The sequence below is a fragment of the Maniola hyperantus genome, chromosome 12, assembly GCF_902806685.2.
Source record: "Maniola hyperantus chromosome 12, iAphHyp1.2, whole genome shotgun sequence".
NCBI classification, from domain to species: Eukaryota; Metazoa; Arthropoda; class Insecta; order Lepidoptera; family Nymphalidae; genus Maniola; species Maniola hyperantus.
Genome location: NC_048547.1, coordinates 1838152 through 1852018, shown reverse-complemented (window position 1 = coordinate 1852018; position 13867 = coordinate 1838152). Strand labels below are relative to the sequence as shown.

General features: G+C 36.7%; 1 protein-coding gene and 1 long non-coding RNA gene across 3 annotated transcripts in view; one reads left to right on the top strand and one right to left on the bottom strand.

The window, feature by feature from the left end:
• Nucleotides 1-13867, bottom strand: part of LOC117986819 (terminal nucleotidyltransferase 5C) — a 264214-nt gene that overhangs the window by 79185 nt on the left and 171162 nt on the right. The window lies entirely within an intron of this gene.
• LOC138403064 (uncharacterized) lies at nt 7520-9879 on the top strand. Its single transcript, XR_011237354.1, has 3 exons — nt 7520-8136; nt 8628-8819; nt 9373-9879. It is a non-coding gene; the product is annotated as an uncharacterized lncRNA (long non-coding RNA).

Below are 13867 nucleotides of genomic sequence, written 5' to 3'. Positions count from 1 at the left end.
GATTTAGGTTTTTAAAAAATCCTACGGGTAAAACGTAGCCTGTGTGAATTCAGGGTACAACCAAATTGGTTTAGTCATTGTAGCTTGAAGGAGAACAGCTATAACAGTCATCCAACCGTCTAAGCTTTCACATAAAAATTAACAATAACACTTATAAAAAATTCATCATCATCATGATCAACCCATCGCCGGCTCACTACAGAGCACGGGTCTCCTCTCAGAGTGAGAAGGGTTTTGGCCATAGTCTACCACGCTGGCCAAGTGCGGATTGGCAGACTTCACACACCTTTGAAAACATTATGGAGAACTCTCAGGCATGCAGGTTTCCTCACGATGTTTTCCTTCACCGTTAAAGAAAGTGACATTTTAATTACTTTAAAACGCACATAACTCCGAAAAGTTAGGAAGGCGGACGGCCTAACCACTAGGCTACCACAGCTTCTAATAAAAAATTAATAAGTGTTATTTCTTGTACGATGGTACGGAACCCTTCGTATGCAAGTCGAACTTTACCCGTTTTTTAAATACAATACAAAAAAAATAAAAACCGACTTCGTTACACAAACACTAAAAATTGAAAAATAATTTAATTTATTACCGAATATATTATGTATACAAGAGTTAATATAGTTCCATTATAATACTTTTTGGTGCCGGTGCCAATCAGCTTTAGCTGCGCGAATCGTCTAGACTTCATATTTTTATGGGACTCCACAATGGCACCTCATTGGCACCGACCCCAAAAAATATTATTATGCAACTATATTAACTCTTGTATACATAATATATTCGGTAATAAATTAAATTATTTTTCAATTTTTAGTGTTTGTGTAACGAAGTCGGTTTTTATTTTTTTTGTAAAAAATTTTTATTTCACAATTTTTAGTGGCTCCATGGAATTATGCTATGACTGGTTAAAAATCTACTTCTCTATGTTTACTAAGCTATTACACTGATCGCGAGCAATTTACTCTTATCCGTTGAGGAGTTCCAGTATCTATCTTCGAAGATGTTCATCAGATCTTCACCAAATTGAAATGGGACCAACTTTGAAGTATACCCTTTCAAACAAAAAAAGAATTTTCAAAATCGGTCCAGGCGTTTTCGCGTAATCGGGGAACATACATAAAAAAAAAAAAAAAAAAAAAAAAAAAAAAAAAAAAAAAAAAAAAAAAAAAAAAAAAAAAAGATTCCGACGAATTGAGAACCTCCTCCTTTTTTTGAAGTCGGTTAAAAAAGGTTAATCAAGAATCCAGGTACCAGGGTACCACAGCCCGTTGAGAAATGTGAAACAATTCCCAAGGTGAATTTGCCGTGAAATGGGCCGGCCTTGCGCGCGGTGCAGGATTACAAACGAAAGTCACCGGGCACCGGTTACCCACAAAGACTACTTCTACAATAGGGTAATGGATATCCTTGGGTACACGGATTCGAGTGTCAAATACGTTAGCGACGTTTTAGTGGGTTTTAAAATTTTTTATTTAATTAAAAATTAAAAATTACAATTAATTCTTATAGTTAACTACTCTAGTATTCTCTCCGATGTTAGACAAGAATTAACAAATGTATTTAATTTTACTTATTAGGAAATGTCGATCGCGACCTCAATAGATGTTTCGTTGCCTAGGTGGGGCCATGCAACGTCTGCAAGATCCATAGGGTACGTAATTCGTTTCAAACCCCGAGTGTAAATAATAAAAAAAAAAAATTAATTCACAAAACACACAAGAAGAAAAACCGGCCAAGTGCGAGTCAGGCTCGCGCAACAAGAGTTCCGTACTACAGTCGTATTGTTTCGACATTTTGCATGATAATTTCAAAAACTATGACGCATAAAAATAGATAAAAATCTGTTCTAGAATGCACAGGTGAAGCCCTTTCATATGAAACCCCACTTGATTGATCTTCGAAAATTGAAAATACTAATTGTTAGTTTATGACCACAATTTAATTTTTTTTGTGTGATGTAACCACAAATTCACGGTTTTCAGATCTTTCCCCTAATGCTAGCTATAAGACCCACGTACCTACCAAATTTCATGATCCTTAGGTCAACGGGAAGTACCCTGTAGGTTTCTTGACAGACAGACAGACAAACAACAAAGTGATCCTATAAGGGTTCCGTTTTTCCTTTTGAGGTGCGGAACCCTAAAAAGCATTACCAATTTATTATTACCTAAAATGTTGTTCCACTGTAATGTTAAAACTTCCCCATCGTTCTAGTTAGTTTTCTTTCGCGAAAATTGTGGACATAAAAACATAAAAGGGAAAAGTGTCAACTTATATTTCCGTGGAAATTCAATGTTTTTTTTTTTTTTTTTTTATAAAGAATATTAGCCATGTTAAATGACTAATATTCCCCTTTCCTCTCCAACTAAGCGTCAGGCTTGTGCTAGGAGTAGGTACGACAATAGTGCAACGGGCGGGGTTTGAACCGTCGACCTTTCGGTTTTCAGTCCACTCCTTTACCGGTTGAGCTATTGAGGCTCAAATGTTCCGGGAAAGACGTGGGTTTCACGGGCAAGTTTTTGTTTTCATTTTTGTGTATCGCATATGAATGACCGCATTTTCACTCGGAAGTTTTATCAAAATAGGCCGCCACTTTTAGGTAAATAGTGAAAGCTGCTAGTTAGGTTTTATTATAATATTATTATAATTGGTATTCGCTAAGTAACTTAAGCGATAATTATTCAAGTAGATTTGTAGATTGTAGCTAAGTGGCGTTGACAGGACATAATTATCTGAAACTAGCTTATGCTCGCGGCTTTGTCCGCGTGGACTACACCCCTATTTCACCCCCTTAGGGATTGAATTTTCAAAATCCTTTCTTAGCGGATGCCTACGTCATAATAGCTATCTGCTTGCCAAAATTCAGCCCGATCCATCCAGTATTTTCAGCTGCGCGTTGATTTCAGCTGCGCGTTGATAGATCAGTCAGTCAGTCAGTTACTTTTCCTTTTATATATCTAGACTAGCTTATGCTCGCGACTTCGTCAGCGTGGACTACAAAATTTCAAAACCCTATTTCACCCCCTTAGGAGTTGAATTTTCAAAAATCCTTTCTTAGCGGATGCCTACGTCATAAAAGCTATCTGCATGCCAAATTTCAGCCCGATCCGTCCAGTAGTTTGAGCTGTGCGTTCATAGATCAGTCAGTCAGTCATTCAGTCAGTCAGTCAGTCAGTCAGTCACCTTTCCCTTTTATATATATAGATTAACCCATTTACTTTGTAAAAGTGACAATGGGACAATGGGACAAATGTTACTTACATCCGTGTTTTAAAACAAAGATGCCTTTAAAATTAATCTTTAATGTCACAGTTAATTACACAGAATATTATGTCAGCTCGGTTAGACGTGTTTTTGCAGGCCTGTTAAGTTGGTATTAAAAACACCCGTCAAGTGCGAGTCGGAATCGCACACGAAGGGTTCCGTACCATAGTACAAGGAATATCTAACACTATTATGTAGAACACTGCAGGTTAATGACAGACTGCGCCATATGTCATTTCATCATCATCATCATCATGATCAACCCATCACCGGCTCACTACAGAGCACGGGTCTCCTCTCAGAGTGAGAAGCGTTTTGGCCATAGTCTACCACGCTGGCCATGCGCGGATTGATAGACCAATATGTCATTTACTAAATTAATTTTTCGTAATTATATTTTAATTATTTTTTTGTAATGTAAACACAAATTCACGGTTTTCAGATTTTTTCCTTTACTTATGCAATAAGACCTATCTGCTTGCCTTTCATAATTCTAGGTCAACGGGAAGTACCCTGTAGGATTTCTTGACAGACACGACAGACAGACGGTCAGACAGACAACAAAGTGATCCTGTAAGGGTTTCTTTTTTCCTTTTGAGGTACGGAACCCTAAAAAATACAATATAATTAATGCACTATTTCAAAGAACGTACACGCTAACAAACAAACCAAATTGGGTAAACTTTTGGGAAAATACGTTTTCTTATTTTTACGTTTTTCATTAAAAAATTACGTTTTTCTTAAAATAAATTACATTTTTCTTATAACCAAGCCCAAATAAAATGAAAACAGAATAAACAAAATTATTGTTAATTTTCGTCTCAAAAATTAAAATGTCACAGAGTCGCAGAAAAAGTAAAGTTCAATTTAATGAAGTTTTTTAGCGATCATTTAGTATTCAGTAAACGTAAAATGTCAATGCCAATAAGTTAACGTTATGATCTTCCTTTTTTTGGAATGGACGTCATGGAGCTTTTTAATTATTTGAATAAGTATAATATAACTCGTAATACCTACGCGTAAAATTTAAATCCTCACGCGCCATTTTAACTTTTGTGTAAAATTTCATGTCAAAAGTACGATTTTGGTCCTTATTTTAAAGGTGAACCGTATTGACATGACAGTTGACCCATAAGAGTTAAAATGGCGCGTGAGGAATCATTTTGTACGGACAATATGAACACTGGTGTTAACCTTTAAATTGTAAACGCACGCTAAATTAAGTCTCTACAAAGTATAAAATAAAGTCGCTTCCCTCTGTCTGTATGTATGTATCTAAACCTAAATCCTCCTAAATCCTAAAATCTAAAACCTATCGCCTAAATCTCTTACACTACGCAACAGATTTTAATGCGATTTCACCAATAGATAGAGTAATTCAAGAGGAAGGTTTATAAGTATAGTTTGATATTGGTTTGTGTTAATTTTTGTTGAAACATGACGATACTTGAACAAAATGTCAGAAGAAATTAAGTTTCCATCCAAAATCAACAAATATTATCAGAAAAAAGTAGGATAAACTCAAAAACTACTTACCTACTAATTTTAAAAATGTTTGCACCTATAGAAAGCTACATTATTAGCAAGTAGCATGAGCTACATTTTATCCTCAAAAAAATTAGAGATCCCTAGGGAAATTGAAATAATGTGAATTAGGTCGGAAAAAAATTCTCTCATTTGAGAGTTTCCGAGGTGTGCGCTGCCTAAATGGTCAAAGTTAAACGAAAAGTGTCTACATTGCACCCATGCGAAGCCGGGGCGGGTCGCTAGTAATAAATAAATAAAAGTTAAAGTTACGCTAATTATACTTCCAAATTTTTTTAATTCTGTTAGTTAATTAATTATTTAGTTAAGTTATTTGTAAATATGGTAATTACGATAAACTAAGGCCTGAAAGAAGGCCATAAAAGCTGGAAGTTTGTAATAAAGTTATAAACAAAATTAATATAATTATTACATTTCAGCTTTTTCCAGGATCTTTCTAGCATGAGTATTAAATAAAAAACCTTACCAAATACAAAAGCACGCAACCATGATAGTATATGAAGTTATTATACCTGGAACAAAAAAATATTTATTAATATTACGCTAAAAACAAAAAAGTAACACTTAAAAACAATCAATACCCATATCATAAAATGCGAAAGTACCATAAGTACCTTATGTTTGTTTGTTGGTTTGTTTTTCAATCACACCGCAACAACAGAGCAACGGATCGACGTGATTTTTTGCATGGATATAGTTATTATTAAGGTCCTGGAGAGTAACATAGGCTACTTACTATTTATCCAGGGAGTTCCCATGGGGTTTTTAAAGCCTTAAATCCACGTAGATGAAGGCACAGGCATCATAATATAGTATAATTAATAATTAAATATTTTAGGGTTAAACATAAAGGAATCAAAATCGACTTTCTTTTATTTAAAAAAAACCCCCAATTTTCATCCTGACAAAAACATACTTTTTTTAATTCATTTTCCGTAGCTTCCAAACAAAATTTGTTATGAAATGGCATGTACATGATATTATATGAAACGAAAAAAAAACCGATCCTTTTTTAATATCTCCTAAGCGGTAGGCAAGCCAGACAGAAATGGATGGAGAATAGGGCAATGTCTGATGACCGACCAAATTAAATCATGAATATTTATACGAAATTTTATTTCAAAGCCTATTTTTAGTTATGAAATGAAATCGAATGAAATATATAAAAGGAAAGCTGTGATAGACTAGTGGTTAGGACGTCCGCCTTCTAATCGAAGGTCGGGGGTTCGATCCCGGGCACGCACCTCTAACTTTACCGAGTTATGAGCGTTTTGATTAATTATAAATATCGCTTGCTTTAACGGTAAAGGAAAACATCGTGAGGAAACCTGCATGGATGAGAGTTCTCTATGAACAAGAAACAAAAGAACAAGAAACCTACAGGGTACTTCCCGTTGACCTAGAATCATGAAATTTGGCAGGTAGGTAGATCTTATAGCTGACATTTGGGGAAAAATCTGAAAACCCTGAATTTAGGATTAGATCACACAAAAAAAATTAAATTGTGGTCATGAACTAATAATTAGTATTTTCAACTTTCGAAATGAGTGACTATATCAAGTGGGGTATCATATGAAAGGTCTTCACCTGTACATTCTAAAACAGATTTTTATTTATTTTTATGCATCATAGTTTTTGAATTATAGTGCAAAATGTCGAAAAATACGACTGTAGTACGGAACCCTCATTGCGCGAGCCTGACTCGCACTTGGACGGTTTTTTTTTTATTAAACCCACATCCCTTTGGTTTCTACATGGCATCGTACCGGAACGCTAAATCGCTTGGCGGCACGGTTTTGCCGGTGCACTACCATAACTAGCCATGACCGAAGCCTCCCACCAGGCCAGACCAGAAAGGAGACTGCCCACCACTGGTATCGCTATAGATATAGCTGTACACCGAAATGGTGAAATTAGTAATTCCTGTTTTTAATTTTAAAAAACATTTAAAATGTTACGAAATAAAAAAACAGCCGTATAATTAGAAACTGACCGAAATAAAAGTAGTTGTTTTGTTCATTTTCCTGACATTAGCAAAACATGTAGTGACGCGAATCAAGGAATCGATAAGCTTAGGTCGATTATGATGACGTCTTGCGATTCCGATTATTACTTTCATGCATCAATCCTTATTACAATCGCAATAATTGTTGTTATTGGCTGAATTTTTGGTATTCTTGTTGCAACAATGCAAATGCATTATAGGCAACAGTAAGCACGCCTCAACCAATCAGAAGTGATTGAGATCTTTACATTGTAGCGGACATTAATTAACAAAATCGAAACAAAATCGAGCCCCTGTCGTTATTACAATAGTAATAGAATTATTATGTTATAGTCCGCGACAGGTTGAGATGGCAATCGGGGTATGAGGTGAGGGGACGCCCCGCACACCCACCCGCATTCGCACGCAACGATTAAACACGGGGGGTGGGGGCGGGTTGCGTTCCCTTCCCGATTGTCATTTCAACCTGTCGCGTAGGTACTATATTCATATTGCAATGCATTGTAGCAAATAGTGAGCGTCAACAAATAGGTGATTGCGATCGCGACATTGTAGCTGTAATTTCACCGTAATCAAGAGGTTGTCGAATGTCAAATCTAAATGGTGAATCTTCAAAAAAAAGATCGATTTTTAGATCGATTCGAATCGAAATCTGAGGAACGGATTAAAAAAAACCGAGGTCTGGGAATATTTATTTCGCAAAAATAAATCTTCGATTTTTTTCGATACCTATATTTTAATTATTAAATAGTTCAATTGAATTAAAGGTAAAACATGCTGTAAATTGTTTAATGACATCAAATAATTACTAATCATATTCTAAAACCCTTTTTTAAAATAATATTATACCAATGTTACCCATGTGTAGTATGTTTAATATATGTACTTATTTTATTTTAGTAGTTGTTTACTATTTTTATATTGCTTCTTTTTTACTCTGTTTGCGTGAACTCAATCTAAAATAAAGAAGCAAAAATCGGAACGTAGATCGATTTTCTTGTCACAAAAATAGATTCTTTGAAAATCGATATCGGATCGATATGACATCCCTAATGTCAAATAAATTGTTTGTTTTTAATTCGTTCTCTGTGGTTGTTCAGCTAAAGCACAGAACACTATTACTGCTGTTTAATTTTTGTTTAATCACTATTTAATAATTAGACAAAGTGATCTAGGAATCTACAGACGCCTAGTTAGTTGTAGACATAGATAATACACATATTATGTTATGGAAAATCCATCATGTCGTCATCCATTCCTTCCGGGACTCTCCACTGCGACTTTTGGATCTTGGAATTCACCTGCACCAGTAGGTAAGTAATAAATAAATAATTATTTGGTTTATAAGAGTGTTAGGGCAGAGTGAAGTAAAGTGAGGAAGCTCTCGGCTTGATTCTGAATCGACGATATGTCAAATAATAGGTTAAGGTGACGTGAAAACGGTAAATCATGGAAAATAGGGCTACATTAGAGCTATTTGCGTGATGTCGAAGCCTCGACGTTTTATTAGAAGTAACCTAACTGTCGTGAAATGTGGTTAGAACACCTTTTGAGAACATTACGGAGAACTCAAGCGTACAGGTTTCCTCACGATGTTTTCCTTCACCGTTAAAGAAAGTGATATTTAATTGCTTAAAACGCACATAACTAACAGTTGAGTTGTGTCTTTGTTTGTGTTGATTGTGTGAGTCGTTGTATCTTATCATTATTCACTTAATTAACTGATTAAAAACAATTAACTGATCAAAGAAGAATTGCAAATGCTTTTGAAATTATCTAATATTGTAAATATATGATTTGACAGATTTCACATGAACATGTCATTTGCATGGAGTGTTTTGGTTCATCACAAAAAGCTCTCCGAGCCGGGCTAGCACCTGCTGCTTTATTTGGACACAGAGTGCGAGTTATGCATGTGGCATATCTCTACGTCCTCACACAGCCTTCAGACTCTGAGGAAAGAAATATTATTCTGCGTTGGATTTCTGCACACTTGGTATGTATAATAATGAAAAGTACTACTTACCCATTAGACAGCCTATACAGATGAAGTGGCATATGCAGATATGTTACCCGCTTAAATACCTGTATTTTACCAGTCATAGTACCTATACTATGTACATTCAATCTGTACTGTATGAACTATTATCTGTACATGTTGCAATTTATTATCTGTACATATAGTTATGTATTCTGTGTGTGTTATTTCGATTTGTAACTAGTAATTACTTAATCATCATCATGATCAACCCATCACCGGCTCGCTACAGAGCATGGGTCTCCTTACAGAGTGAGAAGGGCCATAGTCTCCCATGCTGGCCAAGTGGATTGATTGGCATACTTCACACATCTTTCAGGACAGTATAGTGAATGCATGCAGGTTTCCTCACGATGTTTTCCTTCACCTTTAAAGAAAGTGATATTTAATTGCTTAAAACACACATAACTTACACAAGTTAGAGGTGTGTATACCTATCTTATCATCATTCAATTCACTTAATTAACTGATTAAAAGCAATGTTTAACATATAGTTATGTATTCTGTATAGGTGACGCCTCGCTGTGGCATGACGCCGCGTGCATCGCTGCGGGCTTAGGTGTTCCACGTGAGCGCGAGGCCTTCTACACGTCACGGCTAGACGCGGTGCCTATATGTGTGCTACCAATGCCAGTGCGCAGCTAGCGGACACCCATAGTATGCGACAGGTCAAGATGGCAATCGGGGTATGAGGCTGGGGACGCTCCGCACAGCCGCACGTCACCCCGATTGTCATATTGACCTGTCGCGTTCTATAGAATGCTGCCGCATCGTTGCCGACGTAGGACGAAAGCGTCAAGCTAGTGCCACCTGAGTAGGTACGACAGTAGTGCGACAGGTGGGGTTTGAACCGGCGACCCTTCGGATTTCAGTCCACACCTTTTAACTGTTGAGCTATTGAGGCTTCTATAATACAGATTTCTTTAGAAATATATTTAATAAAGAGAAATATTTCAGTAAAACGTAAGTTAGCAGCGAATTAACAGTTTCGAAAATTCTAATTTCGGAGGTCGTTCTTCACCATAATTCTGCGGAATCCGGTGGTTTAGATTTTTTTTAAATGTGTAATTAAATGTAATAAAACTATCCTAAAAATTAAGCTCTATTTTATTAGTGGACAACTTATTTGGTAGCGATACTGAGTCCCATAGTCACTTGGGCAATGTCTTTTAGAAATCAGAAAATTCCAAACCCCTACCGGGTGTCGAACCCGGGACCTCTCACTAATAAGACAACAGCGCTTACCACTGCACTAGGGAGGTCGTCAAAACTTCTCAATTACCAATGTTTCAAGTGTTTGTTTTTAGAACATTGAGAAATGGAGGCAGGTGTACTTTCTTATTAATGATCACTTAATTACTTTGGGTGAGATAAATTGTTTAACTTTAAGTGAGAGTGGGATGATTGACCTTTAATATTAAGACCAAAGACTTAACATTTGACCTTTATAATCTTTCCCACCTTTGCAAGAAGTTGTATCATCTAGGGATTTCAAATAACGGGACGATGCCGGGTAGAAACCGATCAGGGTAGGTATTTATAATTAATTCAGAGAATCCGCCCTGGTCGGGTAGGATTCCTAAAAATCCTTTCTTAGTAGGGTCTACAATCTACATGTCTCCTACATCTACATCAATAGGGTCTACTTCTATACTAATATTAAAAAGAGGTAAAGTTGCGTAAGTTTGCTTTTAGAAAGTAATCTCTGGAACTACTGAACCAATTTTGGAAATAGAATGATGCCCACATTTCGTCTAGGTGAATATAAGTAAGTTTTTAAAAATCCCGTGGGAAATCTTTGAGTTTCCGAGGTCAAAAGTCTATCACTCTCCAGGTTTTTGGGTATATCCATACAAAAATTACGTCAATTCGTTGCTCCGTCGCAACTTAAAGGACAAACTAACAAACAAATACACTTTCGCATTTATAATATGGGTAGTGATGACCACATAAGACAATTTCAGTAGAAAAGAAGATTATCTAAATATATAAAAGGAAAAGGTGACTGACTGACTGACTGATGTACCAACGCACAGCTCAAACTACTAAATTTGGTATGCAGATAGCTATCATGACGTAAGCATACGCTAAGAAAGGTTTTTTGAAAGTCAACCCCAAAGGGGGTGATATATAGATTTGAAATTTATGTAGTCCACGCGGACGACGTCGCGAGCATAAGCTAGTTCAAATCATAAATGAATAAATTAAAATTGCCAAGAATCGAACCCCAGACCACTGATAAAGCTACAGCACACACCATCGTGCCACAGAGTTTATCTTTTAAAATGCCTATAAAGTCTGAAACGATAAAAGTGTGCTATACCTGAAATCAATACACGACACAAAATCCACACCGGAAGGTCAAAGTGCGCACTTGCAACCTCCGATCTTAACCTTGACCCCACCATTTCCACCCCGTCAGTTTGTGCACCCCCTTTTGCACCCCGCCAAAATACCAGGGTTCACCGCCTACGAAGTCGGCTATAGACTTTTATTTTGGGACCTATATTTTGGTATGACGTAAGCGAGACTTCGTACGCCTGGATTAAGGTTTTTAAAAATCCCGTGGGAACTCATTGATTTCCCGGGATAAAAAGTAGCCTATGTTACTCTCCATAGAAGTCGCGAGCATAAGCTAGTTATACCATAAAGTAAACACACCTGCAAGTTAAGCTTTTTCCTATACTTACATGCAATTAAATGTACTAATGCTTAGTTATGAATAATTACCATGTAAATACTATCTGTCCCGGCTTACTCACGTGTGTAGTCGACGTTAGCCCGACTAGTTAACCCGCGTAGTCAAAACCGCGGCGCGTGCGCGGACGGACTCCCTTGAAAAAGGACCCCGGATGGGTTCGAAACTAGTCGGGCTAACGTCGACTACACACGTGAGTAAGCCGGGACAGATAGTATTTATAATGGAAATCACTCACGGTAGTTTAAACGCTACAATTACCATGTATTCACAGTTGGCATGATAATAACTTTATATTTTATGCTAGATTTATGCATGATTAAATTGTTTAATTGACAATAGGTTTGCGCTTGAGTCTTGACTACGACTGACGTCGTCGCGACTGACGTCAAGACCATCCTGTCTCAAGGTGGGTCTACACCTTATTTACACTCATCAGTACCCACTACCCTTATTATAAATGCGAAAGTGTGTTTGTTGGTTTGTTGATTTATTGGTTTGTTGGTTTGTCCTTCAAACACGTTGCAACGGTGCAACAAATTGACGTAATTTTTGCATGGGTTTAGATAAAGACCTGGAGAGTGACATAGGCTGCTTTTTATCTCGGAAAATCAAAGAGTTCCCGCGGGATTTTTAAAAAACCTAATTCCACGCGGTCGTAGTTGCTCATCAGCTAGTATTATAATAAATAGGTAAAGGAGAACCGCCACTTTCTCTACAGAGTTGGTACTAAAATTAAAATAAGTTATCAAGCAATGCATTTTGGCCAATTGGGACTGGGATATATGGATTTATGGCATTACGATTTAAATAGCACACACTCAAAACTAAATAGGTACAAGATTTTTTTTAAAATACTTTCATCATCATCATCATCATCATCGTCAACCAATAGACGTCCACTGCTGGACATAGGTCTCTTGTAGGGACTTCCACACGCCAAAATAAAATAATATAAAAAAGATAATTTTGAGGAATGAAAAACATTCATATTATTGTTAAACAAATATTACTCGTGACAGTGACAGCAAAAAGTGGAAAACAGATATCTATGGATTGAGCACGTTTCAGACTCCATATCCATGATATTTTCATTTGAAGAATTTAATCATTAAAAACCGGTCAAGTGCGAGTTGGCCTTGAACACGAAGGGTTCTGTACGATGGTATAAGATATATTTAACACTTTTATATGCAACACTACAAGTTAATGACAGACAGCGCCATTTACATGTGGTTAAAGTAAACTAGTTATTTGTTCATGATAAATTACACATTTAAATTTTTTAGGGATGTAACCGCAAATTTACGGTTTTCGGATTTATTCCTTTACTTGTGCTATAAGTAAAGGAAAAAATCCGAAAACCGTGCTCATGATTCTAGGTCAACGGGAAGTACCCTATAGGTTTTGATTCCCTTTTCTTGACAGACACGACCGACAGACAGAGACTTTCTATAATGATTCCTTTTTTCCTTTTGAGGTACGGAACCCTAAAAATTGCATGAAAACCAACAATATTTAATATTGTACATTAAAACTCAAAGCACTAGTATTTAAACAGGGAGGATTGCAGAGAGAGATAAATCACGTGAAAAGATTCGAGAAGAAATATCGGCAAAGGTCGTATTTGAAGATGAGGGTTAGAATTCTAGTTTTATGATAAATACTGGGAATAAAACACCTGTTTTTCTTATAAGTAACAGTCAGCGGTACGTATATTTTAGATCCTATATAAATCCAGGTTCTATTGTTTTAGGGGTCCCATTGGCGACGAAGCGCAGGTCAATTCTAAACTTCAAAGTTTGGGACATCATCGGCGCAAACTGTCTATCGGTATTCTACAGGATATATATTTCGGAGAGTGTGCAGAAGAACGTTTCAAACTGGTTCCTCCTTCATCCTTCTACTATCGTACTACGTACGTATCGTTTAGTAACGTAGGAATATATAATGTAGGAATCAGTTATAACTTAGATACTAATTATATTTAAGGAGCGCCGCTGGCAACTGGCTCGCCAGTTTGTTGGCGAGAGTCAGAGAATGTAAATATCTTGTATCCTATTTGATTAGGTAACAATAAATTTAAAAAAAACTGCAAGGTCTGCACCCGTACGTAGTCGAAATTCCACGGATACGTACGGAGCGATTTTCCTCCGCATTTCTAATCCGAACCCCTAAGATTTGGAACACCCTTCCAGCATCGGTTTTCCCCTACAATTATAATATGGGTACCTTCAAGTCGACAGTTTTACACGGCCGAGTTTGTTTTGGGCTCTTCTCAGACCTGGGCGCGTTTGGAACCCTCGTA